At 41.9% G+C, this 24,082-nt stretch overlaps 19 non-coding genes across 19 annotated transcripts; 10 read left to right on the top strand and 9 right to left on the bottom strand.

Moving 5' to 3' along the window:
* Positions 1-2,851: 2,851 nt before the first annotated feature.
* Positions 2,852-2,939, top strand: trnay-gua (transfer RNA tyrosine (anticodon GUA)). Its single transcript is given in 2 exon segments — positions 2,852-2,888; positions 2,904-2,939. It is a non-coding gene; the product is annotated as a tRNA-Tyr (tRNA).
* Positions 2,940-3,026: 87 nt separating this feature from the next.
* Positions 3,027-3,098, bottom strand: trnae-cuc (transfer RNA glutamic acid (anticodon CUC)). The gene has a single exon. It is a non-coding gene; the product is annotated as a tRNA-Glu (tRNA).
* A 2,271-nt stretch (positions 3,099-5,369) lies between these two features.
* On the top strand, positions 5,370-5,457 carry trnay-gua (transfer RNA tyrosine (anticodon GUA)). Its single transcript is given in 2 exon segments — positions 5,370-5,406; positions 5,422-5,457. It is a non-coding gene; the product is annotated as a tRNA-Tyr (tRNA).
* Positions 5,458-5,545: 88 nt separating this feature from the next.
* On the bottom strand, positions 5,546-5,617 carry trnae-cuc (transfer RNA glutamic acid (anticodon CUC)). The gene has a single exon. It is a non-coding gene; the product is annotated as a tRNA-Glu (tRNA).
* A 1,413-nt stretch (positions 5,618-7,030) lies between these two features.
* On the top strand, positions 7,031-7,118 carry trnay-gua (transfer RNA tyrosine (anticodon GUA)). Its single transcript is given in 2 exon segments — positions 7,031-7,067; positions 7,083-7,118. It is a non-coding gene; the product is annotated as a tRNA-Tyr (tRNA).
* An 87-nt stretch (positions 7,119-7,205) lies between these two features.
* On the bottom strand, positions 7,206-7,277 carry trnae-cuc (transfer RNA glutamic acid (anticodon CUC)). The gene has a single exon. It is a non-coding gene; the product is annotated as a tRNA-Glu (tRNA).
* Positions 7,278-9,724: 2,447 nt separating this feature from the next.
* trnae-cuc (transfer RNA glutamic acid (anticodon CUC)) lies at positions 9,725-9,796 on the bottom strand. Its single transcript has one exon. It is a non-coding gene; the product is annotated as a tRNA-Glu (tRNA).
* A 1,255-nt stretch (positions 9,797-11,051) lies between these two features.
* trnay-gua (transfer RNA tyrosine (anticodon GUA)) lies at positions 11,052-11,139 on the top strand. Its single transcript is given in 2 exon segments — positions 11,052-11,088; positions 11,104-11,139. It is a non-coding gene; the product is annotated as a tRNA-Tyr (tRNA).
* A 2,430-nt stretch (positions 11,140-13,569) lies between these two features.
* Positions 13,570-13,657, top strand: trnay-gua (transfer RNA tyrosine (anticodon GUA)). Its single transcript is given in 2 exon segments — positions 13,570-13,606; positions 13,622-13,657. It is a non-coding gene; the product is annotated as a tRNA-Tyr (tRNA).
* An 87-nt stretch (positions 13,658-13,744) lies between these two features.
* On the bottom strand, positions 13,745-13,816 carry trnae-cuc (transfer RNA glutamic acid (anticodon CUC)). The gene has a single exon. It is a non-coding gene; the product is annotated as a tRNA-Glu (tRNA).
* A 1,254-nt stretch (positions 13,817-15,070) lies between these two features.
* On the top strand, positions 15,071-15,158 carry trnay-gua (transfer RNA tyrosine (anticodon GUA)). The gene is given in 2 exon segments: positions 15,071-15,107; positions 15,123-15,158. It is a non-coding gene; the product is annotated as a tRNA-Tyr (tRNA).
* Positions 15,159-15,245: 87 nt separating this feature from the next.
* Positions 15,246-15,317, bottom strand: trnae-cuc (transfer RNA glutamic acid (anticodon CUC)). Its single transcript has one exon. It is a non-coding gene; the product is annotated as a tRNA-Glu (tRNA).
* Positions 15,318-16,571: 1,254 nt separating this feature from the next.
* trnay-gua (transfer RNA tyrosine (anticodon GUA)) lies at positions 16,572-16,659 on the top strand. Its single transcript is given in 2 exon segments — positions 16,572-16,608; positions 16,624-16,659. It is a non-coding gene; the product is annotated as a tRNA-Tyr (tRNA).
* An 88-nt stretch (positions 16,660-16,747) lies between these two features.
* trnae-cuc (transfer RNA glutamic acid (anticodon CUC)) lies at positions 16,748-16,819 on the bottom strand. The gene has a single exon. It is a non-coding gene; the product is annotated as a tRNA-Glu (tRNA).
* A 1,254-nt stretch (positions 16,820-18,073) lies between these two features.
* On the top strand, positions 18,074-18,161 carry trnay-gua (transfer RNA tyrosine (anticodon GUA)). Its single transcript is given in 2 exon segments — positions 18,074-18,110; positions 18,126-18,161. It is a non-coding gene; the product is annotated as a tRNA-Tyr (tRNA).
* An 87-nt stretch (positions 18,162-18,248) lies between these two features.
* On the bottom strand, positions 18,249-18,320 carry trnae-cuc (transfer RNA glutamic acid (anticodon CUC)). The gene has a single exon. It is a non-coding gene; the product is annotated as a tRNA-Glu (tRNA).
* Positions 18,321-20,592: 2,272 nt separating this feature from the next.
* Positions 20,593-20,680, top strand: trnay-gua (transfer RNA tyrosine (anticodon GUA)). The gene is given in 2 exon segments: positions 20,593-20,629; positions 20,645-20,680. It is a non-coding gene; the product is annotated as a tRNA-Tyr (tRNA).
* Positions 20,681-23,109: 2,429 nt separating this feature from the next.
* Positions 23,110-23,197, top strand: trnay-gua (transfer RNA tyrosine (anticodon GUA)). Its single transcript is given in 2 exon segments — positions 23,110-23,146; positions 23,162-23,197. It is a non-coding gene; the product is annotated as a tRNA-Tyr (tRNA).
* An 87-nt stretch (positions 23,198-23,284) lies between these two features.
* Positions 23,285-23,356, bottom strand: trnae-cuc (transfer RNA glutamic acid (anticodon CUC)). Its single transcript has one exon. It is a non-coding gene; the product is annotated as a tRNA-Glu (tRNA).
* Between the last annotated feature and the right edge of the window lie 726 nt (positions 23,357-24,082).

The raw sequence follows: 24,082 nt of genomic DNA, 5'->3' as shown, positions 1-24,082 counted from the left end.
ACTTCTTTGATGCTCTTGTTTCCCACGAAAAACAAGTCTGGGACACAATGTGGTAAGAAAAATGCATATATTTATGGTTGTTTGTTTGAAAAACAATTGGTTAGACTTGTGTGAGTTTCATTCTGATTGGATGACACGTTTTTATAATCGTTTTTGTTATAATAAAGGCTAACAAGGTTACAAGGGTTTGAAACTGAGCTTTTCACCAGCCTGAAGATCTGAAGATAAATGGCTGTTTCTAACAGAGCATTTTCTTTATTTTTCCTTGCTTTTTTTCCTGACAGTAAACTAATTTCATAATAACGGACAACAGAATAGAGCTCTGACCATTAATACACCATCTTTATTTATTTAATTTTTTTTATCAAGCTATTGTAAACCATGGAACTGAGACCTTCATTGTTTGTTTTATCATAAAGTGGATTTTTAGGTTAAACAAGCTTGTGCAAGATGAATTTTCCATCGTGGGAAAAAGCTTTGACTTACAGTGACTCATATGAAAGTGTGTTAAATGGACTGTAGAGGGCGGTACACGTGCAGAAACTGGAGAACATGAATGAGGTTGGAAAGTGAATTCACTCTGGGGGTGAATGAGTGTTTGGGTGGGTTGGGACACACACAGCTCCGTATGACGACTGGAAGATCTCTCAAAGGGGCGGAACCTTGTAACCAACTGCCAATCACTGAAGATAACTCGCTAGTCTAGTGTTTCGTGCAGAAACTCGAGAACATGAATGCTCTGGGGGTGAATGAGTGTTTGGGTGGGTTGGGACACACACAGCTCCGTATGACGACTGGAAGATCTCTCAAAGGGGCGGAACCTTGTAACCAACTGCCAATCACTGAAGCTCTCAATGAACATGACTGACATCTCAAACTTGAACCTATCAGCACCGCTCATTTTGTTTATTTATAGGTCTAGCTAGACGTCACTAGCTTCTTCAGTGAAATTTAGCTAGCTAGTTAGCAGTTCAGTTGCTTTTCTTTTTCTTTTTTTTTTTTTTGCCTGACTTTGCAAAACTTCTTTGATGCTCTTGTTTCCCACGAAAAACAAGTCTGGGACACAATGTGGTAAGAAAAATGGATATATTTATGGTTGTTTGTTTGAAAAACAATTGGTTAGACTTGTGAGTTTCATTCTGATTGGATGACACGTTTTTATAATCGTTTTTGTTATAATAAAGGCTAACAAGGTTACAAGGGTTTGAAACTGAGCTTTTCACCAGCCTGAAGATCTGAAGATAAATGGCTGTTTCTAACAGAGCATTTTCTTTATTTTTCCTTGCTTTTTTTCCTGACAGTAAACTAATTTCATAATAACGGACAACAGAATAGAGCTCTGACCATTAATACACCATCTTTATTTATTTAATTTTTTTTATCAAGCTATTGTAAACCATGGAACTGAGACCTTCATTGTTTGTTTTATCATAAAGTGGATTTTTAGGTTAAACAAGCTTGTGCAAGATGAATTTTCCATCGTGGGAAAAAGCTTTGACTTACAGTGACTCATATGAAAGTGTGTTAAATGGACTGTAGAGGGCGGTACACGTGCAGAAACTGGAGAACATGAATGAGGTTGGAAAGTGAATTCACTCTGGGGGTGAATGAGTGTTTGGGTGGGTTGGGACACACACAGCTCCGTATGACGACTGGAAGATCTCTCAAAGGGGCGGAACCTTGTAACCAACTGCCAATCACTGAAGATAACTCGCTAGTCTAGTGTTTCGTGCAGAAACTCGAGAACATGAATGCTCTGGGGGTGAATGAGTGTTTGGGTGGGTTGGGACACACACAGCTCCGTATGACGACTGGAAGATCTCTCAAAGGGGCGGAACCTTGTAACCAACTGCCAATCACTGAAGCTCTCAATGAACATGACTGACATCTCAAACTTGAACCTATCAGCACCGCTCATTTTGTTTATTTATAGGTCTAGCTAGACGTCACTAACTTCTTCAGTGAAATTTAGCTAGCTAGTTAGCAGTTCAGTTGCTTTTCTTTTTCTTTTTTTTTTTTTTGCCTGACTTTGCAAAACTTCTTTGATGCTCTTGTTTCCCACGAAAAACAAGTCTGGGACACAATGTGGTAAGAAAAATGGATATATTTATGGTTGTTTGTTTGAAAAACAATTGGTTAGACTTGTGAGTTTCATTCTGATTGGATGACACGTTTTTATAATCGTTTTTGTTATAATAAAGGCTAACAAGGTTACAAGGGTTTGAAACTGAGCTTTTCACCAGCCTGAAGATCTGAAGATAAATGGCTGTTTCTAACAGAGCATTTTCTTTATTTTTCCTTGCTTTTTTTCCTGACAGTAAACTAATTTCATAATAACGGACAACAGAATAGAGCTCTGACCATTAATACACCATCTTTATTTATTTAATTTTTTTTATCAAGCTATTGTAAACCATGGAACTGAGACCTTCATTGTTTGTTTTATCATAAAGTGGATTTTTAGGTTAAACAAGCTTGTGCAAGATGAATTTTCCATCGTGGGAAAAAGCTTTGACTTACAGTGACTCATATGAAAGTGTGTTAAATGGACTGTAGAGGGCGGTACATGTGCAGAAACTGGAGAACATGAATGAGGTTGGAAAGTGAATTCACTCTGGGGGTGAATGAGTGTTTGGGTGGGTTGGGACACACACAGCTCCGTATGACGACTGGGGGATCTCTCAAAGGGGCGGAACCTTGTAACCAACTGCCAATCACTGAAGATAACTCGCTAGTCTAGTGTTTCCTTAAATCACTTTTTTTTTTTTGCCACGTTGTTTGTAAAGGGCAGTATTGAAGAAAGAATTGTTAGGGTTTGCTAGCTGACTTAGCAAAGGGGTGCTTTTGCCTACCTTCGATAGCTCAGTTGGTAGAGCGGAGGACTGTAGGTACTTAAAATGGTTATCCTTAGGTCGCTGGTTCAAATCCGGCTCGAAGGACGGCTTTTACGTTGTTAGGACGTGACATGAGGGGAATTTTGCGTTTTCCCCGCCTGTTAGTTGGACAAGCAGGGGGAAAAAACTCATTTCCCTGACCGGGAATCGAACCCGGGCCGCGGCGGTGAGAGCGCCGAATCCTAGCCACTAGACCACCAGGGAGTCGCAGCAAACAGCCGCTCCTCTAGTGGCTGGGCGCAGCACCTCCGAGGCCCTCTAGTGGCTGGCCGCAGTACCTCCGAGGCTTTTCATACATCACTTGGAGTCCCGCCTGGAAGCTGAAGAGGGCGAACACGTGCAGAAACTCGAGAACATGAATGCTCTGGGGGTGAATGAGTGTTTGGGTGGGTTGGGACACACACAGCTCCATATGATGACTGGGAGATCTCTCAAAGGGGCGGAACCTTGTAACCAACTGCCAATCACTGAAGCTCTCAATGAACATGACTGACATCTCAAACTTGAACCTATCAGCACCGCTCATTTTGTTTATTTATAGGTCTAGCTAGACGTCACTAACTTCTTCAGTGAAATTTAGCTAGCTAGTTAGCAGTTCAGTTGCTTTTCTTTTTCTTTTTTTTTTTTTGCCTGACTTTGCAAAACTTCTTTGATGCTCTTGTTTCCCACGAAAAACAAGTCTGGGACACAATGTGGTAAGAAAAATGGATATATTTATGGTTGTTTGTTTGAAAAACAATTGGTTAGACTTGTGAGTTTCATTCTGATTGGATGACACGTTTTTATAATCGTTTTTGTTATAATAAAGGCTAACAAGGTTACAAGGGTTTGAAACTGAGCTTTTCACCAGCCTGAAGATCTGAAGATAAATGGCTGTTTCTAACAGAGCATTTTCTTTATTTTTCCTTGCTTTTTTTCCTGACAGTAAACTAATTTCATAATAACGGACAACAGAATAGAGCTCTGACCATTAATACACCATCTTTATTTATTTAATTTTTTTTATCAAGCTATTGTAAACCATGGAACTGAGACCTTCATTGTTTGTTTTATCATAAAGTGGATTTTTAGGTTAAACAAGCTTGTGCAAGATGAATTTTCCATCGTGGGAAAAAGCTTTGACTTACAGTGACTCATATGAAAGTGTGTTAAATGGACTGTAGAGGGCGGTACACGTGCAGAAACTGGAGAACATGAATGAGGTTGGAAAGTGAATTCACTCTGGGGGTGAATGAGTGTTTGGGTGGGTTGGGACACACACAGCTCCGTATGACGACTGGAAGATCTCTCAAAGGGGCGGAACCTTGTAACCAACTGCCAATCACTGAAGATAACTCGCTAGTCTAGTGTTTCGTGCAGAAACTCGAGAACATGAATGCTCTGGGGGTGAATGAGTGTTTGGGTGGGTTGGGACACACACAGCTCCGTATGACGACTGGAAGATCTCTCAAAGGGGCGGAACCTTGTAACCAACTGCCAATCACTGAAGCTCTCAATGAACATGACTGACATCTCAAACTTGAACCTATCAGCACCGCTCATTTTGTTTATTTATAGGTCTAGCTAGACGTCACTAACTTCTTCAGTGAAATTTAGCTAGCTAGTTAGCAGTTCAGTTGCTTTTCTTTTTCTTTTTTTTTTTTTTGCCTGACTTTGCAAAACTTCTTTGATGCTCTTGTTTCCCACGAAAAACAAGTCTGGGACACAATGTGGTAAGAAAAATGGATATATTTATGGTTGTTTGTTTGAAAAACAATTGGTTAGACTTGTGAGTTTCATTCTGATTGGATGACACGTTTTTATAATCGTTTTTGTTATAATAAAGGCTAACAAGGTTACAAGGGTTTGAAACTGAGCTTTTCACCAGCCTGAAGATCTGAAGATAAATGGCTGTTTCTAACAGAGCATTTTCTTTATTTTTCCTTGCTTTTTTTCCTGACAGTAAACTAATTTCATAATAACGGACAACAGAATAGAGCTCTGACCATTAATACACCATCTTTATTTATTTAATTTTTTTTATCAAGCTATTGTAAACCATGGAACTGAGACCTTCATTGTTTGTTTTATCATAAAGTGGATTTTTAGGTTAAACAAGCTTGTGCAAGATGAATTTTCCATCGTGGGAAAAAGCTTTGACTTACAGTGACTCATATGAAAGTGTGTTAAATGGACTGTAGAGGGCGGTACATGTGCAGAAACTGGAGAACATGAATGAGGTTGGAAAGTGAATTCACTCTGGGGGTGAATGAGTGTTTGGGTGGGTTGGGACACACACAGCTCCGTATGACGACTGGGGGATCTCTCAAAGGGGCGGAACCTTGTAACCAACTGCCAATCACTGAAGATAACTCGCTAGTCTAGTGTTTCCTTAAATCACTTTTTTTTTTTTGCCACGTTGTTTGTAAAGGGCAGTATTGAAGAAAGAATTGTTAGGGTTTGCTAGCTGACTTAGCAAAGGGGTGCTTTTGCCTACCTTCGATAGCTCAGTTGGTAGAGCGGAGGACTGTAGGTACTTAAAATGGTTATCCTTAGGTCGCTGGTTCAAATCCGGCTCGAAGGACGGCTTTTACGTTGTTAGGACGTGACATGAGGGGAATTTTGCGTTTTCCCCGCCTGTTAGTTGGACAAGCAGGGGGAAAAAAACTCATTTCCCTGACCGGGAATCGAACCCGGGCCGCGGCGGTGAGAGCGCCGAATCCTAGCCACTAGACCACCAGGGAGTCGCAGCAAACAGCCGCTCCTCTAGTGGCTGGGCGCAGCACCTCCGAGGCCCTCTAGTGGCTGGCCGCAGTACCTCCGAGGCTTTTCATACATCACTTGGAGTCCCGCCTGGAAGCTGAAGAGGGCGAACACGTGCAGAAACTCGAGAACATGAATGCTCTGGGGGTGAATGAGTGTTTGGGTGGGTTGGGACACACACAGCTCCATATGATGACTGGGAGATCTCTCAAAGGGGCGGAACCTTGTAACCAACTGCCAATCACTGAAGCTCTCAATGAACATGACTGACATCTCAAACTTGAACCTATCAGCACCGCTCATTTTGTTTATTTATAGGTCTAGCTAGACGTCACTAACTTCTTCAGTGAAATTTAGCTAGCTAGTTAGCAGTTCAGTTGCTTTTCTTTTTCTTTTTTTTTTTTTGCCTGACTTTGCAAAACTTCTTTGATGCTCTTGTTTCCCACGAAAAACAAGTCTGGGACACAATGTGGTAAGAAAAATGGATATATTTATGGTTGTTTGTTTGAAAAACAATTGGTTAGACTTGTGAGTTTCATTCTGATTGGATGACACGTTTTTATAATCGTTTTTGTTATAATAAAGGCTAACAAGGTTACAAGGGTTTGAAACTGAGCTTTTCACCAGCCTGAAGATCTGAAGATAAATGGCTGTTTCTAACAGAGCATTTTCTTTATTTTTCCTTGCTTTTTTTCCTGACAGTAAACTAATTTCATAATAACGGACAACAGAATAGAGCTCTGACCATTAATACACCATCTTTATTTATTTAATTTTTTTTATCAAGCTATTGTAAACCATGGAACTGAGACCTTCATTGTTTGTTTTATCATAAAGTGGATTTTTAGGTTAAACAAGCTTGTGCAAGATGAATTTTCCATCGTGGGAAAAAGCTTTGACTTACAGTGACTCATATGAAAGTGTGTTAAATGGACTGTAGAGGGCGGTACACGTGCAGAAACTGGAGAACATGAATGAGGTTGGAAAGTGAATTCACTCTGGGGGTGAATGAGTGTTTGGGTGGGTTGGGACACACACAGCTCCGTATGACGACTGGAAGATCTCTCAAAGGGGCGGAACCTTGTAACCAACTGCCAATCACTGAAGATAACTCGCTAGTCTAGTGTTTCGTGCAGAAACTCGAGAACATGAATGCTCTGGGGGTGAATGAGTGTTTGGGTGGGTTGGGACACACACAGCTCCGTATGACGACTGGAAGATCTCTCAAAGGGGCGGAACCTTGTAACCAACTGCCAATCACTGAAGATAACTCGCTAGTCTAGTGTTTCCTTAAATCACTTTTTTTTTTTTGCCACGTTGTTTGTAAAGGGCAGTATTGAAGAAAGAATTGTTAGGGTTTGCTAGCTGACTTAGCAAAGGGGTGCTTTTGCCTACCTTCGATAGCTCAGTTGGTAGAGCGGAGGACTGTAGGTACTTAAAATGGTTATCCTTAGGTCGCTGGTTCAAATCCGGCTCGAAGGACGGCTTTTACGTTGTTAGGACGTGACATGAGGGGAATTTTGCGTTTTCCCCGCCTGTTAGTTGGACAAGCAGGGGGAAAAAACTCATTTCCCTGACCGGGAATCGAACCCGGGCCGCGGCGGTGAGAGCGCCGAATCCTAGCCACTAGACCACCAGGGAGTCGCAGCAAACAGCCGCTCCTCTAGTGGCTGGGCGCAGCACCTCCGAGGCCCTCTAGTGGCTGGCCGCAGTACCTCCGAGGCTTTTCATACATCACTTGGAGTCCCGCCTGGAAGCTGAAGAGGGCGAACACGTGCAGAAACTCGAGAACATGAATGCTCTGGGGGTGAATGAGTGTTTGGGTGGGTTGGGACACACACAGCTCCATATGATGACTGGGAGATCTCTCAAAGGGGCGGAACCTTGTAACCAACTGCCAATCACTGAAGCTCTCAATGAACATGACTGACATCTCAAACTTGAACCTATCAGCACCGCTCATTTTGTTTATTTATAGGTCTAGCTAGACGTCACTAACTTCTTCAGTGAAATTTAGCTAGCTAGTTAGCAGTTCAGTTGCTTTTCTTTTTCTTTTTTTTTTTTTGCCTGACTTTGCAAAACTTCTTTGATGCTCTTGTTTCCCACGAAAAACAAGTCTGGGACACAATGTGGTAAGAAAAATGGATATATTTATGGTTGTTTGTTTGAAAAACAATTGGTTAGACTTGTGAGTTTCATTCTGATTGGATGACACGTTTTTATAATCGTTTTTGTTATAATAAAGGCTAACAAGGTTACAAGGGTTTGAAACTGAGCTTTTCACCAGCCTGAAGATCTGAAGATAAATGGCTGTTTCTAACAGAGCATTTTCTTTATTTTTCCTTGCTTTTTTTCCTGACAGTAAACTAATTTCATAATAACGGACAACAGAATAGAGCTCTGACCATTAATACACCATCTTTATTTATTTAATTTTTTTTATCAAGCTATTGTAAACCATGGAACTGAGACCTTCATTGTTTGTTTTATCATAAAGTGGATTTTTAGGTTAAACAAGCTTGTGCAAGATGAATTTTCCATCGTGGGAAAAAGCTTTGACTTACAGTGACTCATATGAAAGTGTGTTAAATGGACTGTAGAGGGCGGTACACGTGCAGAAACTGGAGAACATGAATGAGGTTGGAAAGTGAATTCACTCTGGGGGTGAATGAGTGTTTGGGTGGGTTGGGACACACACAGCTCCGTATGACGACTGGAAGATCTCTCAAAGGGGCGGAACCTTGTAACCAACTGCCAATCACTGAAGATAACTCGCTAGTCTAGTGTTTCGTGCAGAAACTCGAGAACATGAATGCTCTGGGGGTGAATGAGTGTTTGGGTGGGTTGGGACACACACAGCTCCGTATGACGACTGGAAGATCTCTCAAAGGGGCGGAACCTTGTAACCAACTGCCAATCACTGAAGCTCTCAATGAACATGACTGACATCTCAAACTTGAACCTATCAGCACCGCTCATTTTGTTTATTTATAGGTCTAGCTAGACGTCACTAACTTCTTCAGTGAAATTTAGCTAGCTAGTTAGCAGTTCAGTTGCTTTTCTTTTTCTTTTTTTTTTTTTTGCCTGACTTTGCAAAACTTCTTTGATGCTCTTGTTTCCCACGAAAAACAAGTCTGGGACACAATGTGGTAAGAAAAATGGATATATTTATGGTTGTTTGTTTGAAAAACAATTGGTTAGACTTGTGAGTTTCATTCTGATTGGATGACACGTTTTTATAATCGTTTTTGTTATAATAAAGGCTAACAAGGTTACAAGGGTTTGAAACTGAGCTTTTCACCAGCCTGAAGATCTGAAGATAAATGGCTGTTTCTAACAGAGCATTTTCTTTATTTTTCCTTGCTTTTTTTCCTGACAGTAAACTAATTTCATAATAACGGACAACAGAATAGAGCTCTGACCATTAATACACCATCTTTATTTATTTAATTTTTTTTATCAAGCTATTGTAAACCATGGAACTGAGACCTTCATTGTTTGTTTTATCATAAAGTGGATTTTTAGGTTAAACAAGCTTGTGCAAGATGAATTTTCCATCGTGGGAAAAAGCTTTGACTTACAGTGACTCATATGAAAGTGTGTTAAATGGACTGTAGAGGGCGGTACACGTGCAGAAACTGGAGAACATGAATGAGGTTGGAAAGTGAATTCACTCTGGGGGTGAATGAGTGTTTGGGTGGGTTGGGACACACACAGCTCCGTATGACGACTGGGGGATCTCTCAAAGGGGCGGAACCTTGTAACCAACTGCCAATCACTGAAGATAACTCGCTAGTCTAGTGTTTCCTTAAATCACTTTTTTTTTTTTTGCCACGTTGTTTGTAAAGGGCAGTATTGAAGAAAGAATTGTTAGGGTTTGCTAGCTGACTTAGCAAAGGGGTGCTTTTGCCTACCTTCGATAGCTCAGTTGGTAGAGTGGAGGACTGTAGGTACTTAAAATGGTTATCCTTAGGTCGCTGGTTCAAATCCGGCTCGAAGGACGGCTTTTACGTTGTTAGGACGTGACATGAGGGGAATTTTGCGTTTTCCCCGCCTGTTAGTTGGACAAGCAGGGGGAAAAAACTCATTTCCCTGACCGGGAATCGAACCCGGGCCGCGGCGGTGAGAGCGCCGAATCCTAGCCACTAGACCACCAGGGAGTCGCAGCAAACAGCCGCTCCTCTAGTGGCTGGGCGCAGCACCTCCGAGGCCCTCTAGTGGCTGGCCGCAGTACCTCCGAGGCTTTTCATACATCACTTGGAGTCCCGCCTGGAAGCTGAAGAGGGCGAACACGTGCAGAAACTCGAGAACATGAATGCTCTGGGGGTGAATGAGTGTTTGGGTGGGTTGGGACACACACAGCTCCGTATGACGACTGGAAGATCTCTCAAAGGGGCGGAACCTTGTAACCAACTGCCAATCACTGAAGCTCTCAATGAACATGACTGACATCTCAAACTTGAACCTATCAGCACCGCTCATTTTGTTTATTTATAGGTCTAGCTAGACGTCACTAACTTCTTCAGTGAAATTTAGCTAGCTAGTTAGCAGTTCAGTTGCTTTTCTTTTTCTTTTTTTTTTTTTTGCCTGACTTTGCAAAACTTCTTTGATGCTCTTGTTTCCCACGAAAAACAAGTCTGGGACACAATGTGGTAAGAAAAATGGATATATTTATGGTTGTTTGTTTGAAAAACAATTGGTTAGACTTGTGAGTTTCATTCTGATTGGATGACACGTTTTTATAATCGTTTTTGTTATAATAAAGGCTAACAAGGTTACAAGGGTTTGAAACTGAGCTTTTCACCAGCCTGAAGATCTGAAGATAAATGGCTGTTTCTAACAGAGCATTTTCTTTATTTTTCCTTGCTTTTTTTCCTGACAGTAAACTAATTTCATAATAACGGACAACAGAATAGAGCTCTGACCATTAATACACCATCTTTATTTATTTAATTTTTTTTATCAAGCTATTGTAAACCATGGAACTGAGACCTTCATTGTTTGTTTTATCATAAAGTGGATTTTTAGGTTAAACAAGCTTGTGCAAGATGAATTTTCCATCGTGGGAAAAAGCTTTGACTTACAGTGACTCATATGAAAGTGTGTTAAATGGACTGTAGAGGGCGGTACACGTGCAGAAAGTCGAGCACATGAATGAGGTTGGAAAGTGAATTCACTCTGGGGGTGAATGAGTGTTTGGGTGGGTTGGGACACACACAGCTCCGTATGACGACTGGGGGATCTCTCAAAGGGGCGGAACCTTGTAACCAACTGCCAATCACTGAAGATAACTCGCTAGTCTAGTGTTTCCTTAAATCACTTTTTTTTTTTTGCCACGTTGTTTGTAAAGGGCAGTATTGAAGAAAGAATTGTTAGGGTTTGCTAGCTGACTTAGCAAAGGGGTGCTTTTGCCTACCTTCGATAGCTCAGTTGGTAGAGCGGAGGACTGTAGGTACTTAAAATGGTTATCCTTAGGTCGCTGGTTCAAATCCGGCTCGAAGGACGGCTTTTACGTTGTTAGGACATGACATGAGGGGAATTTTGCGTTTTCCCCGCCTTTTAGTTGGACAAGCAGGGGGAAAAACTCATTTCCCTGACCGGGAATCGAACCCGGGCCGCGGTGGTGAGAGCGCCGAATCCTAGCCACTAGACCACCAGGGAGTCGCAGCAAACAGCCGCTCCCCTAGTGGCTGGGCGCAGCACCTCCGAGGCCCTCTAGTGGCTGGCCGCAGTACCTCCGAGGCTTTTCATACATCACTTGGAGTCCCGCCTGGAAGCTGAAGAGGGCGAACACGTGCAGAAACTCGAGAACATGAATGCTCTGGGGGTGAATGAGTGTTTGGGTGGGTTGGGACACACACAGCTCCGTATGACGACTGGAAGATCTCTCAAAGGGGCGGAACCTTGTAACCAACTGCCAATCACTGAAGCTCTCAATGAACATGACTGACATCTCAAACTTGAACCTATCAGCACCGCTCATTTTGTTTATTTATAGGTCTAGCTAGACGTCACTAGCTTCTTCAGTGAAATTTAGCTAGCTAGTTAGCAGTTCAGTTGCTTTTCTTTTTCTTTTTTTTTTTTTTGCCTGACTTTGCAAAACTTCTTTGATGCTCTTGTTTCCCACGAAAAACAAGTCTGGGACACAATGTGGTAAGAAAAATGGATATATTTATGGTTGTTTGTTTGAAAAACAATTGGTTAGACTTGTGAGTTTCATTCTGATTGGATGACACGTTTTTATAATCGTTTTTGTTATAATAAAGGCTAACAAGGTTACAAGGGTTTGAAACTGAGCTTTTCACCAGCCTGAAGATCTGAAGATAAATGGCTGTTTCTAACAGAGCATTTTCTTTATTTTTCCTTGCTTTTTTTCCTGACAGTAAACTAATTTCATAATAACGGACAACAGAATAGAGCTCTGACCATTAATACACCATCTTTATTTATTTAATTTTTTTTATCAAGCTATTGTAAACCATGGAACTGAGACCTTCATTGTTTGTTTTATCATAAAGTGGATTTTTAGGTTAAACAAGCTTGTGCAAGATGAATTTTCCATCGTGGGAAAAAGCTTTGACTTACAGTGACTCATATGAAAGTGTGTTAAATGGACTGTAGAGGGCGGTACACGTGCAGAAACTGGAGAACATGAATGAGGTTGGAAAGTGAATTCACTCTGGGGGTGAATGAGTGTTTGGGTGGGTTGGGACACACACAGCTCCGTATGACGACTGGAAGATCTCTCAAAGGGGCGGAACCTTGTAACCAACTGCCAATCACTGAAGATAACTCGCTAGTCTAGTGTTTCGTGCAGAAACTCGAGAACATGAATGCTCTGGGGGTGAATGAGTGTTTGGGTGGGTTGGGACACACACAGCTCCGTATGACGACTGGAAGATCTCTCAAAGGGGCGGAACCTTGTAACCAACTGCCAATCACTGAAGCTCTCAATGAACATGACTGACATCTCAAACTTGAACCTATCAGCACCGCTCATTTTGTTTATTTATAGGTCTAGCTAGACGTCACTAGCTTCTTCAGTGACATTTAGCTAGCTAGTTAGCAGTTCAGTTGCTTTTCTTTTTCTTTTTTTTTTTTTTGCCTGACTTTGCAAAACGTCTTTGATGCTCTTGTTTCCCACGAAAAACAAGTCTGGGACACAGTGTGGTAAGAAAAATGGATATATTTATGGTTGTTTGTTTGAAAAACAATTGGTTAGACTTGTGAGTTTCATTCTGATTGGATGACACGTTTTTATAATCGTTTTTGTTATAATAAAGGCTAACAAGGTTACAAGGGTTTGAAACTGAGCTTTTCACCAGCCTGAAGATCTGAAGATAAATGGCTGTTTCTAACAGAGCATTTTCTTTATTTTTCCTTGCTTTTTTTCCTGACAGTAAACTAATTTCATAATAACGGACAACAGAATAGAGCTCTGACCATTAATACACCATCTTTATTTATTTAATTTTTTTTATCAAGCTATTGTAAACCATGGAACTGAGACCTTCATTGTTTGTTTTATCATAAAGTGGATTTTTAGGTTAAACAAGCTTGTGCAAGATGAATTTTCCATCGTGGGAAAAAGCTTTGACTTACAGTGACTCATATGAAAGTGTGTTAAATGGACTGTAGAGGGCGGTACACGTGCAGAAACTGGAGAACATGAATGAGGTTGGAAAGTGAATTCACTCTGGGGGTGAATGAGTGTTTGGGTGGGTTGGGACACACACAGCTCCGTATGACGACTGGGGGATCTCTCAAAGGGGCGGAACCTTGTAACCAACTGCCAATCACTGAAGATAACTCGCTAGTCTAGTGTTTCCTTAAATCACTTTTTTTTTTTTGCCACGTTGTTTGTAAAGGGCAGTATTGAAGAAAGAATTGTTAGGGTTTGCTAGCTGACTTAGCAAAGGGGTGCTTTTGCCTACCTTCGATAGCTCAGTTGGTAGAGCGGAGGACTGTAGGTACTTAAAATGGTTATCCTTAGGTCGCTGGTTCAAATCCGGCTCGAAGGACGGCTTTTACGTTGTTAGGACGTGACATGAGGGGAATTTTGCGTTTTCCCCGCCTGTTAGTTGGACAAGCAGGGGGAAAAAACTCATTTCCCTGACCGGGAATCGAACCCGGGCCGCGGCGGTGAGAGCGCCGAATCCTAGCCACTAGACCACCAGGGAGTCGCAGCAAACAGCCGCTCCTCTAGTGGCTGGGCGCAGCACCTCCGAGGCCCTCTAGTGGCTGGCCGCAGTACCTCCGAGGCTTTTCATACATCACTTGGAGTCCCGCCTGGAAGCTGAAGAGGGCGAACACGTGCAGAAACTCGAGAACATGAATGCTCTGGGGGTGAATGAGTGTTTGGGTGGGTTGGGACACACACAGCTCCATATGATGACTGGGAGATCTCTCAAAGGGGCGGAACCTTGTAACCAACTGCCAATCACTGAAGCTCTCAATGAACATGACTGACATCTCAAACTTGAACCTATCAGCACCGCTCATTTTGTTTATTTATAGGTCTAGCTAGACGTCACTAACTTCTTCAGTGAAATTTAGCTAGCTAGTTAGCAGTTCAGTTGCTTTTCTTTTTCTTTTTTTTTTTTTGCCTGACTTTGCAAAACTTCTTTGATGCTCTTGTTTCCCACGAAAAACAAGTCTGGGACACAATGTGGTAAGAAAAATGGATATATTTATGGTTGTTTGTTTGAAAAACAATTGGTTAGACTTGTGAGTTTCATTCTGATTGGATGACACGTTTTTATAATCGTTTTTGTTATAATAAAGGCTAACAAGGTTACAAGGGTTTGAAACTGAGCTTTTCACCAGCCTGAAGATCTGAAGATAAATGGCTGTTTCTAACAGAGCATTTTCTTTATTTTTCCTTGCTTTTTTTCCTGACAGTAAACTAATTTCATAATAACGGACAACAGAATAGAGCTCTGACCATTAATACACCATCTTTATTTATTTAATTTTTTTTATCAAGCTATTGTAAACCATGGAACTGAGACCTTCATTGTTTGTTTTATCATAAAGTGGATTTTTAGGTTAAACAAGCTTGTGCAAGATGAATTTTCCATCGTGGGAAAAAGCTTTGACTTACAGTGACTCATATGAAAGTGTGTTAAATGGACTGTAGAGGGCGGTACACGTGCAGAAACTGGAGAACATGAATGAGGTTGGAAAGTGAATTCACTCTGGGGGTGAATGAGTGTTTGGGTGGGTTGGGACACACACAGCTCCGTATGACGACTGGGGGATCTCTCAAAGGGGCGGAACCTTGTAACCAACTGCCAATCACTGAAGATAACTCGCTAGTCTAGTGTTTCCTTAAATCACTTTTTTTTTTTTGCCACGTTGTTTGTAAAGGGCAGTATTGAAGAAAGAATTGTTAGGGTTTGCTAGCTGACTTAGCAAAGGGGTGCTTTTGCCTACCTTCGATAGCTCAGTTGGTAGAGCGGAGGACTGTAGGTACTTAAAATGGTTATCCTTAGGTCGCTGGTTCAAATCCGGCTCGAAGGACGGCTTTTACGTTGTTAGGACGTGACATGAGGGGAATTTTGCGTTTTCCCCGCCTGTTAGTTGGACAAGCAGGGGGAAAAAACTCATTTCCCTGACCGGGAATCGAACCCGGGCCGCGGCGGTGAGAGCGCCGAATCCTAGCCACTAGACCACCAGGGAGTCGCAGCAAACAGCCGCTCCTCTAGTGGCTGGGCGCAGCACCTCCGAGGCCCTCTAGTGGCTGGCCGCAGTACCTCCGAGGCTTTTCATACATCACTTGGAGTCCCGCCTGGAAGCTGAAGAGGGCGAACACGTGCAGAAACTCGAGAACATGAATGCTCTGGGGGTGAATGAGTGTTTGGGTGGGTTGGGACACACACAGCTCCATATGATGACTGGGAGATCTCTCAAAGGGGCGGAACCTTGTAACCAACTGCCAATCACTGAAGCTCTCAATGAACATGACTGACATCTCAAACTTGAACCTATCAGCACCGCTCATTTTGTTTATTTATAGGTCTAGCTAGACGTCACTAACTTCTTCAGTGAAATTTAGCTAGCTAGTTAGCAGTTCAGTTGCTTTTCTTTTTCTCTTTTTTTTTTTGCCTGACTTTGCAAAACTTCTTTGATGCTCTTGTTTCCCACGAAAAACAAGTCTGGGACACAATGTGGTAAGAAAAATGGATATATTTATGGTTGTTTGTTTGAAAAACAATTGGTTAGACTTGTGAGTTTCATTCTGATTGGATGACACGTTTTTATAATCGTTTTTGTTATAATAAAGGCTAACAAGGTTACAAGGGTTTGAAACTGAGCTTTTCACCAGCCTGAAGATCTGAAGATAAATGGCTGTTTCTAACAGAGCATTTTCTTTATTTTTCCTTGCTTTTTTTCCTGACAGTAAACTAATTTCATAATAACGGACAACAGAATAGAGCTCTGACCATTAATACACCATCTTTATTTATTTAATTTTTTTTATCAAGCTATTGTAAACCATGGAACTGAGACCTTCATTGTTTGTTTTATCATAAAGTGGATTTTTAGGTTAAACAAGCTTGTGCAAGATGAATTTTCCATCGTGGGAAAAAGCTTTGACTTACAGTGACTCATATGAAAGTGTGTTAAATGGACTGTAGAGGGCGGTACACGTGCAGAAACTGGAGAACATGAATGAGGTTGGAAAGTGAATTCACTCTGGGGGTGAATGAGTGTTTGGGTGGGTTGGGACACACACAGCTCCGTATGACGACTGGGGGATCTCTCAAAGGGGCGGAACCTTGTAACCAACTGCCAATCACTGAAGATAACTCGCTAGTCTAGTGTTTCCTTAAATCACTTTTTTTTTTTTGCCACGTTGTTTGTAAAGGGCAGTATTGAAGAAAGAATTGTTAGGGTTTGCTAGCTGACTTAGCAAAGGGGTGCTTTTGCCTACCTTCGATAGCTCAGTTGGTAGAGCGGAGGACTGTAGGTACTTAAAATGGTTATCCTTAGGTCGCTGGTTCAAATCCGGCTCGAAGGACGGCTTTTACGTTGTTAGGACGTGACATGAGGGGAATTTTGCGTTTTCCCCGCCTGTTAGTTGGACAAGCAGGGGGAAAAAAACTCATTTCCCTGACCGGGAATCGAACCCGGGCCGCGGCGGTGAGAGCGCCGAATCCTAGCCACTAGACCACCAGGGAGTCGCAGCAAACAGCCGCTCCTCTAGTGGCTGGGCGCAGCACCTCCGAGGCCCTCTAGTGGCTGGCCGCAGTACCTCCGAGGCTTTTCATACATCACTTGGAGTCCCGCCTGGAAGCTGAAGAGGGCGAACACGTGCAGAAACTCGAGAACATGAATGCTCTGGGGGTGAATGAGTGTTTGGGTGGGTTGGGACACACACAGCTCCATATGATGACTGGGAGATCTCTCAAAGGGGCGGAACCTTGTAACCAACTGCCAATCACTGAAGCTCTCAATGAACATGACTGACATCTCAAACTTGAACCTATCAGCACCGCTCATTTTGTTTATTTATAGGTCTAGCTAGACGTCACTAACTTCTTCAGTGAAATTTAGCTAGCTAGTTAGCAGTTCAGTTGCTTTTCTTTTTCTCTTTTTTTTTTTGCCTGACTTTGCAAAACTTCTTTGATGCTCTTGTTTCCCACGAAAAACAAGTCTGGGACACAATGTGGTAAGAAAAATGGATATATTTATGGTTGTTTGTTTGAAAAACAATTGGTTAGACTTGTGAGTTTCATTCTGATTGGATGACACGTTTTTATAATCGTTTTTGTTATAATAAAGGCTAACAAGGTTACAAGGGTTTGAAACTGAGCTTTTCACCAGCCTGAAGATCTGAAGATAAATGGCTGTTTCTAACAGAGCATTTTCTTTATTTTTCCTTGCTTTTTTTCCTGACAGTAAACTAATTTCATAATAACGGACAACAGAATAGAGCTCTGACCATTAATACACCATCTTTATTTATTTAATTTTTTTTATCAAGCTATTGTAAACCATGGAACTGAGACCTTCATTGTTTGTTTTATCATAAAGTGGATTTTTAGGTTAAACAAGCTTGTGCAAGATGAATTTTCCATCGTGGGAAAAAGCTTTGACTTACAGTGACTCATATGAAAGTGTGTTAAATGGACTGTAGAGGGCGGTACACGTGCAGAAACTGGAGAACATGAATGAGGTTGGAAAGTGAATTCACTCTGGGGGTGAATGAGTGTTTGGGTGGGTTGGGACACACACAGCTCCGTATGACGACTGGGGGATCTCTCAAAGGGGCGGAACCTTGTAACCAACTGCCAATCACTGAAGATAACTCGCTAGTCTAGTGTTTCCTTAAATCACTTTTTTTTTTTTGCCACGTTGTTTGTAAAGGGCAGTATTGAAGAAAGAATTGTTAGGGTTTGCTAGCTGACTTAGCAAAGGGGTGCTTTTGCCTACCTTCGATAGCTCAGTTGGTAGAGCGGAGGACTGTAGGTACTTAAAATGGTTATCCTTAGGTCGCTGGTTCAAATCCGGCTCGAAGGACGGCTTTTACGTTGTTAGGACGTGACATGAGGGGAATTTTGCGTTTTCCCCGCCTGTTAGTTGGACAAGCAGGGGGAAAAAACTCATTTCCCTGACCGGGAATCGAACCCGGGCCGCGGCGGTGAGAGCGCCGAATCCTAGCCACTAGACCACCAGGGAGTCGCAGCAAACAGCCGCTCCTCTAGTGGCTGGGCGCAGCACCTCCGAGGCCCTCTAGTGGCTGGCCGCAGTACCTCCGAGGCTTTTCATACATCACTTGGAGTCCCGCCTGGAAGCTGAAGAGGGCGAACACGTGCAGAAACTCGAGAACATGAATGCTCTGGGGGTGAATGAGTGTTTGGGTGGGTTGGGACACACACAGCTCCATATGATGACTGGGAGATCTCTCAAAGGGGCGGAACCTTGTAACCAACTGCCAATCACTGAAGCTCTCAATGAACATGACTGACATCTCAAACTTGAACCTATCAGCACCGCTCATTTTGTTTATTTATAGGTCTAGCTAGACGTCACTAACTTCTTCAGTGAAATTTAGCTAGCTAGTTAGCAGTTCAGTTGCTTTTCTTTTTCTTTTTTTTTTTTTGCCTGACTTTGCAAAACTTCTTTGATGCTCTTGTTTCCCACGAAAAACAAGTCTGGGACACAATGTGGTAAGAAAAATGGATATATTTATGGTTGTTTGTTTGAAAAACAATTGGTTAGACTTGTGAGTTTCATTCTGATTGGATGACACGTTTTTATAATCGTTTTTGTTATAATAAAGGCTAACAAGGTTACAAGGGTTTGAAACTGAGCTTTTCACCAGCCTGAAGATCTGAAGATAAATGGCTGTTTCTAACAGAGCATTTTCTTTATTTTTCCTTGCTTTTTTTCCTGACAGTAAACTAATTTCATAATAACGGACAACAGAATAGAGCTCTGACCATTAATACACCATCTTTATTTATTTAATTTTTTTTATCAAGCTATTGTAAACCATGGAACTGAGACCTTCATTGTTTGTTTTATCATAAAGTGGATTTTTAGGTTAAACAAGCTTGTGCAAGATGAATTTTCCATCGTGGGAAAAAGCTTTGACTTACAGTGACTCATATGAAAGTGTGTTAAATGGACTGTAGAGGGCGGTACACGTGCAGAAACTGGAGAACATGAATGAGGTTGGAAAGTGAATTCACTCTGGGGGTGAATGAGTGTTTGGGTGGGTTGGGACACACACAGCTCCGTATGACGACTGGAAGATCTCTCAAAGGGGCGGAAACTTGTAACCAACTGCCAATCACTGAAGATAACTCGCTAGTCTAGTGTTTCGTGCAGAAACTCGAGAACATGAATGCTCTGGGGGTGAATGAGTGTTTGGGTGGGTTGGGACACACACAGCTCCGTATGACGACTGGAAGATCTCTCAAAGGGGCGGAACCTTGTAACCAACTGCCAATCACTGAAGCTCTCAATGAACATGACTGACATCTCAAACTTGAACCTATCAGCACCGCTCATTTTGTTTATTTATAGGTCTAGCTAGACGTCACTAGCTTCTTCAGTGACATTTAGCTAGCTAGTTAGCAGTTCAGTTGCTTTTCTTTTTCTTTTTTTTTTTTTTTGCCTGACTTTGCAAAACGTCTTTGATGCTCTTGTTTCCCACGAAAAACAAGTCTGGGACACAGTGTGGTAAGAAAAATGGATATATTTATGGTTGTTTGTTTGAAAAACAATTGGTTAGACTTGTGAGTTTCATTCTGATTGGATGACACGTTTTTATAATCGTTTTTGTTATAATAAAGGCTAACAAGGTTACAAGGGTTTGAAACTGAGCTTTTCACCAGCCTGAAGATCTGAAGATAAATGGCTGTTTCTAACAGAGCATTTTCTTTATTTTTCCTTGCTTTTTTTCCTGACAGTAAACTAATTTCATAATAACGGACAACAGAATAGAGCTCTGACCATTAATACACCATCTTTATTTATTTAATTTTTTTTATCAAGCTATTGTAAACCATGGAACTGAGACCTTCATTGTTTGTTTTATCATAAAGTGGATTTTTAGGTTAAACAAGCTTGTGCAAGATGAATTTTCCATCGTGGGAAAAAGCTTTGACTTACAGTGACTCATATGAAAGTGTGTTAAATGGACTGTAGAGGGCGGTACACGTGCAGAAACTGGAGAACATGAATGAGGTTGGAAAGTGAATTCACTCTGGGGGTGAATGAGTGTTTGGGTGGGTTGGGACACACACAGCTCCGTATGACGACTGGGGGATCTCTCAAAGGGGCGGAACCTTGTAACCAACTGCCAATCACTGAAGATAACTCGCTAGTCTAGTGTTTCCTTAAATCACTTTTTTTTTTTTGCCACGTTGTTTGTAAAGGGCAGTATTGAAGAAAGAATTGTTAGGGTTTGCTAGCTGACTTAGCAAAGGGGTGCTTTTGCCTACCTTCGATAGCTCAGTTGGTAGAGCGGAGGACTGTAGGTACTTAAAATGGTTATCCTTAGGTCGCTGGTTCAAATCCGGCTCGAAGGACGGCTTTTACGTTGTTAGGACATGACATGAGGGGAATTTTGCGTTTTCCCCGCCTTCTAGTTGGACAAGCAGGGGGAAAAACTCATTTCCCTGACCGGGAATCGAACCCGGGCCGCGGTGGTGAGAGCGCCGAATCCTAGCCACTAGACCACCAGGGAGTCGCAGCAAACAGCCGCTCCCCTAGTGGCTGGGCGCAGCACCTCCGAGGCCCTCTAGTGGCTGGCCGCAGTACCTCCGAGGCTTTTCATACATCACTTGGAGTCCCGCCTGGAAGCTGAAGAGGGCGAACACGTGCAGAAACTCGAGAACATGAATGCTCTGGGGGTGAATGAGTGTTTGGGTGGGTTGGGACACACACAGCTCCGTATGACGACTGGAAGATCTCTCAAAGGGGCGGAACCTTGTAACCAACTGCCAATCACTGAAGCTCTCAATGAACATGACTGACATCTCAAACTTGAACCTATCAGCACCGCTCATTTTGTTTATTTATAGGTCTAGCTAGACGTCACTAGCTTCTTCAGTGAAATTTAGCTAGCTAGTTAGCAGTTCAGTTGCTTTTCTTTTTCTTTTTTTTTTTTTTGCCTGACTTTGCAAAACTTCTTTGATGCTCTTGTTTCCCACGAAAAACAAGTCTGGGACACAATGTGGTAAGAAAAATGGATATATTTATGGTTGTTTGTTTGAAAAACAATTGGTTAGACTTGTGAGTTTCATTCTGATTGGATGACACGTTTTTATAATCGTTTTTGTTATAATAAAGGCTAACAAGGTTACAAGGGTTTGAAACTGAGCTTTTCACCAGCCTGAAGATCTGAAGATAAATGGCTGTTTCTAACAGAGCATTTTCTTTATTTTTCCTTGCTTTTTTTCCTGACAGTAAACTAATTTCATAATAACGGACAACAGAATAGAGCTCTGACCATTAATACACCATCTTTATTTATTTAATTTTTTTTATCAAGCTATTGTAAACCATGGAACTGAGACCTTCATTGTTTGTTTTATCATAAAGTGGATTTTTAGGTTAAACAAGCTTGTGCAAGATGAATTTTCCATCGTGGGAAAAAGCTTTGACTTACAGTGACTCATATGAAAGTGTGTTAAATGGACTGTAGAGGGCGGTACACGTGCAGAAACTGGAGAACATGAATGAGGTTGGAAAGTGAATTCACTCTGGGGGTGAATGAGTGTTTGGGTGGGTTGGGACACACACAGCTCCGTATGACGACTGGAAGATCTCTCAAAGGGGCGGAACCTTGTAACCAACTGCCAATCACTGAAGATAACTCGCTAGTCTAGTGTTTCGTGCAGAAACTCGAGAACATGAATGCTCTGGGGGTGAATGAGTGTTTGGGTGGGTTGGGACACACACAGCTCCGTATGACGACTGGAAGATCTCTCAAAGGGGCGGAACCTTGTAACCAACTGCCAATCACTGAAGCTCTCAATGAACATGACTGACATCTCAAACTTGAACCTATCAGCACCGCTCATTTTGTTTATTTATAGGTCTAGCTAGACGTCACTAACTTCTTCAGTGAAATTTAGCTAGCTAGTTAGCAGTTCAGTTGCTTTTCTTTTTCTTTTTTTTTTTTTGCCTGACTTTGCAAAACTTCTTTGATGCTCTTGTTTCCCACGAAAAACAAGTCTGGGACACAATGTGGTAAGAAAAATGGATATATTTATGGTTGTTTGTTTGAAAAACAATTGGTTAGACTTGTGAGTTTCATTCTGATTGGATGACACGTTTTTATAATCGTTTTTGTTATAATAAAGGCTAACAAGGTTACAAGGGTTTGAAACTGAGCTTTTCACCAGCCTGAAGATCTGAAGATAAATGGCTGTTTCTAACAGAGCATTTTCTTTATTTTTCCTTGCTTTTTTTCCTGACAGTAAACTAATTTCATAATAACGGACAACAGAATAGAGCTCTGACCATTAATACACCATCTTTATTTATTTAATTTTTTTTATCAAGCTATTGTAAACCATGGAACTGAGACCTTCATTGTTTGTTTTATCATAAAGTGGATTTTTAGGTTAAACAAGCTTGTGCAAGATGAATTTTCCATCGTGGGAAAAAGCTTTGACTTACAGTGACTCATATGAAAGTGTGTTAAATGGACTGTAGAGGGCGGTACACGTGCAGAAACTGGAGAACATGAATGAGGTTGGAAAGTGAATTCACTCTGGGGGTGAATGAGTGTTTGGGTGGGTTGGGACACACACAGCTCCGTATGACGACTGGGGGATCTCTCAAAGGGGCGGAACCTTGTAACCAACTGCCAATCACTGAAGATAACTCGCTAGTCTAGTGTTTCCTTAAATCACTTTTTTTTTTTTGCCACGTTGTTTGTAAAGGGCAGTATTGAAGAAAGAATTGTTAGGGTTTGCTAGCTGACTTAGCAAAGGGGTGCTTTTGCCTACCTTCGATAGCTCAGTTGGTAGAGCGGAGGACTGTAGGTACTTAAAATGGTTATCCTTAGGTCGCTGGTTCAAATCCGGCTCGAAGGACGGCTTTTACGTTGTTAGGACGTGACATGAGGGGAATTTTGCGTTTTCCCCGCCTGTTAGTTGGACAAGCAGGGGGAAAAAACTCATTTCCCTGACCGGGAATCGAACCCGGGCCGCGGCGGTGAGAGCGCCGAATCCTAGCCACTAGACCACCAGGGAGTCGCAGCAAACAGCCGCTCCTCTAGTGGCTGGGCGCAGCACCTCCGAGGCCCTCTAGTGGCTGGCCGCAGTACCTCCGAGGCTTTTCATACATCACTTGGAGTCCCGCCTGGAAGCTGAAGAGGGCGAACACGTGCAGAAACTCGAGAACATGAATGCTCTGGGGGTGAATGAGTGTTTGGGTGGGTTGGGACACACACAGCTCCATATGATGACTGGGAGATCTCTCAAAGGGGCGGAACCTTGTAACCAACTGCCAATCACTGAAGCTCTCAATGAACATGACTGACATCTCAAACTTGAACCTATCAGCACCGCTCATTTTGTTTATTTATAGGTCTAGCTAGACGTCACTAACTTCTTCAGTGAAATTTAGCTAGCTAGTTAGCAGTTCAGTTGCTTTTCTTTTTCTCTTTTTTTTTTTGCCTGACTTTGCAAAACTTCTTTGATGCTCTTGTTTCCCACGAAAAACAAGTCTGGGACACAATGTGGTAAGAAAAATGGATATATTTATGGTTGTTTGTTTGAAAAACAATTGGTTAGACTTGTGAGTTTCATTCTGATTGGATGACACGTTTTTATAATCGTTTTTGTTATAATAAAGGCTAACAAGGTTACAAGGGTTTGAAACTGAGCTTTTCACCAGCCTGAAGATCTGAAGATAAATGGCTGTTTCTAACAGAGCATTTTCTTTATTTTTCCTTGCTTTTTTTCCTGACAGTAAAC

Source organism: Pangasianodon hypophthalmus, chromosome 29 (genome assembly GCF_027358585.1).
Source record: "Pangasianodon hypophthalmus isolate fPanHyp1 chromosome 29, fPanHyp1.pri, whole genome shotgun sequence".
NCBI lineage: Eukaryota > Metazoa > Chordata > Actinopteri > Siluriformes > Pangasiidae > Pangasianodon > Pangasianodon hypophthalmus.
This window is presented reverse-complemented; position numbering and strand designations above follow the sequence as displayed.